At 36.7% G+C, this 3,653-nt stretch overlaps 1 long non-coding RNA gene across 1 annotated transcript; it reads right to left on the bottom strand.

Moving 5' to 3' along the window:
• Positions 1 to 490: 490 nt before the first annotated feature.
• LOC113309291 lies at positions 491 to 2,072 on the bottom strand. The gene is made up of 3 exons (XR_003340500.1): positions 1,496 to 2,072; positions 1,031 to 1,398; positions 491 to 924 (listed from the first exon to the last, which is right to left on the bottom strand). It is a non-coding gene; the product is annotated as an uncharacterized LOC113309291 (long non-coding RNA).
• Between the last annotated feature and the right edge of the window lie 1,581 nt (positions 2,073 to 3,653).

Below are 3,653 nucleotides of genomic sequence, written 5' to 3'. Positions count from 1 at the left end.
AAATGGAAGCCACTAAATGAAATAGCATACTAGAGAAGGTGGTAGAACAGTAGATGGTTCAACAGGTTCTACCACCTCCTCATTGTACCTGGTGGTAAGAGTAAGACCAGTGTGCTAGTGATGAGACTCTGTTGGCCATTCATCTAATTAAGAAATTGATCCATTTATTTGCAAGTTAGCTATTTGTAACTTGAGCGAATTCCGAACTAAACCATTTCAGATGCATAGTTTTGTAAGCAGCCAGCAGTTTTTGCACCTTCAAATTTTGCAACGTTTGCTCTTTTGATTCATTGAACTACTTCCTCAAGTGCAGTACGGTTACGTAACTTGAAAGCATACTAATCATTCTTAAATTAATTCATACTCAATGCAACTTTCACAGATTTAAAATTTAACAAATAAAACATCAATATCAGCAAATATATCTGATTAAAGAAAACAAGATTAACAAAAAGGCAAATAACAACTTATCATCTAGTATGCCGTTTGCGGTTTGCAATGGATCATCATTATGAGAGTCTGTTTACTAACTTTACTAAATACCGAACAAAATAATCACAGCTTTTCAATTGTTCGATGGTTGTATAGAAAGCTGTCACACATACGACATGGTGTAGAGGAAAAAGACTGCACATTCGATCTTATAGTTTCCCAAAGCTGTTGACACGTTTGTTCCCTGGAGTGTATATAAAAGACCACTATTTAACAACAATCATATGTGGGTACAATAGAAATGTTAGAAACAAAGACCTTTTCTTCATTTGGGGTGATGCAAGTCATTAGATCAGGAAATGAGTAAAGCAATCATGGAATCTGTAGACTGAGGACCGTCATTATTCACACTTGGGATAACTTGCTGTGGAGAAATGATCTTAGCAAATTCTCTTAGCTTTGTAATGCTGGAATGCTCAAAGTATGCAACTTCTTCATACCGAAACGAAGACATGAAAATGGTCAATGCCAAGTTTTTTTGGTTTGGAAGTTATAAATCCAACTACAAGCACAAAATGTAGAAATGAAGAAAAATTACCTGATAGTGGCACCCTGCATGCTTAATCCTCCTCCCTAAAGATTTCTTCTTTCCTTTACCCAAAGTCCACCCAGTTGAGATTATAATTTTCCCCTGAAATAGACTCAGATCCAACGGCTTTGCTAAAAATAATTAATCCTATGGCCCCGATGTAACCTAAGTCTGTTCTGTCCTCTTCCCCCTCCATCTGCAGAAACCCAAACTCCATTGATGAACATATGTTGCAGCAGTCAGTCCAAAATTAATCCCCCAAAATTTGTTGCAGTAGTCAGTCAGTCCCACCACCACCATTGCATGAGGTCATCAACTCCTGGTCTCCATTAATCATAGACTCCACTCCATACCCATTCGGGCCATTCCTACAACCCCTAAAACAGAAATCCCCCCAAAAAAATTCTGAAATCCCATTCATGAACAAAGTAGTTGAATACCTAAAACTTAAATTGGAAACAAAGTACAACTTACCCATTGTTTTCGCATTCCATGGCTAATATTCATCTGCAAATTGATTAATTTGTATTCCATCAAGACAGAAGTTGAGCTATACGAACGGAACCGCCAAATATGTATAAAGCTATACACCAAAACACCAATAATTGATTTTTCAGAACCCCAAATCTTTGATCAGACAATTCAATTCCTCTAATTTACACATATTTCGTCAAAAATGTCTGGTTTACAGGAAACCCTTTTGATATATCTATTAACATATAAAGTAAACCTAATTCTCAATTCCAGATCGTAGTTTTGAGTAATTAGCAATTTTAAGTTCTTCATTTATCAGCTGTTCAATCAACACCAAATTGAACGATTTACAACCCTAATCAATTTCGATTGAGAAAAGATCTTAGGAGAATGATCAAACTGATCCTTTAAGTAAATCTGTTAGTATTTGGTGTAGGTTTAGACGTATGTTGCGAAATCTTTGATCGCCGGAAAGCTCAACAGGACCAGTACCACCTGTAATGTTTATCCGAAGAAGGAAAAAAATGGTGAATGTCTTTCGGCGGAGATTCTGGGAAATAAGGAAACGAAGAAGAAAGAAGGGTTTTCATATTATTTGGATAAATATTTATAGCCGGTCCTGTAAGATGAACGACTGAGAAAATTTACACAGAAGTATTGATTTTAATTAAACTAAAATTTGACTTAACCTAGTCAACTAAGGTTAACCTTTATTTCAGGTACCAAATACCAAGCTGGACAAATGTTATACTAAACTCAAAAGCCAGACAAAACTTGAGTACCAAGAACGACATAATTCTTGTATGGAATGCTTGGATCTTAAGTGCATTTTTGTGTATGTTTTGGGTTTAAATTTCATTTCTCTGCATAATGGGAACGCATGTGTTTTGAAAACTAGGATTCCTATACAATCTGTTATAATTAGGGGGATTTTGTTGTGTTTAAATCTAGTTTTAGGGCCTCTTTATTCAAGCCTCCTAGTTATTAACTCTTAAATAGACATAGGATTTAAGCTAATACCGTGCTTTGCCTCATGGGTCACATTGTGTTTCTCTATTTAGCGTTAGGGTTACCTTTACTCGCAAAAGCAACTACAAATCTCAAATCCCATTTACGGCGGCACATACCTATAAATATCTCCGCTTCATCTTCATCCCTACCATTTCACCGATGAGTTATAAATGGAATATGGGTTTGTGTCTCACGTACCAAGGAGGGATGACAAGCGTTGATCTGGATATGAACAAACTCCGAAATTGGGTTTTTTTTTTGAGTAGTATCAAACAACTACTACCAAAATCACTTCCAAATTTAATTTTTAATTCCTGTGCCCCTAATGCAGATAAATTGGAGTTTGAAATTTGGAGTCTGGAACGACAATCAGAAGCGAATTTTAAGCTAAGTCTGCATCCAGCAGGATACTCGAGAACGTTGCTAAACCCAATTCCAAGCAAGTCTTCTATTTGTTCTTCCAGTGCTATGTAAAGCTTTCACTTGCTTCCATGATTGATTCTTTGCATATCTGGTGTAGAATGTTAGTACTAGAAATCACACAATGAATAAACTTCTCAAAGGAAGAGTTTTCTTTTCTCAAAATCTGCCGATCTTCCTTACAAACGTGGCCATATATAGGCCTTATGGGATATGCCAATATCTTTTATGATTAATGCTAATAAAGAGGAAATCCTACTAAATATAATATCATGCCAATACTAGCAAGATATCTCTTATTTCCTAACAAAAATAATAAATAGGAAAATATTTAACGGATATTCTTTCGTCGATCCCTTCCTTCCAAGTAGGATTCTGCCATATCTTGCACTACATCATTCTCCCCGTGAAAGAGGAAATTCGCCCCCGAATTAGGCAGGGTAGAAAAATCATCATCAGACAAGTCGCCGTGGTAGGGAATGAGATGACGGACATTGAACACATCAGCAGTATGAATATGACTGGGAAGTCGCAAACGGTAAGCATTAGGATTGATCTTCTCAATAATTTCAAACGGACCAATCTTGCGAGGACCCAATTTGTTGTATGTGCCCGTAGAGAAACGTTCCTTAATAAGTACAGCCCAAACGAAATCACCTACCTCAAATTCAACGTGACGACGATGCTTATCGGCAGCCGTTTTGTACTTCGTAGAGGACGCCACCAA

This window comes from Papaver somniferum, chromosome 9 (assembly GCF_003573695.1).
Source record: "Papaver somniferum cultivar HN1 chromosome 9, ASM357369v1, whole genome shotgun sequence".
Classification (NCBI taxonomy): domain Eukaryota; kingdom Viridiplantae; phylum Streptophyta; class Magnoliopsida; order Ranunculales; family Papaveraceae; genus Papaver; species Papaver somniferum.
Note: the sequence above shows the minus strand (reverse complement) of the source record. Positions and strands in the feature narration are given on the sequence as shown.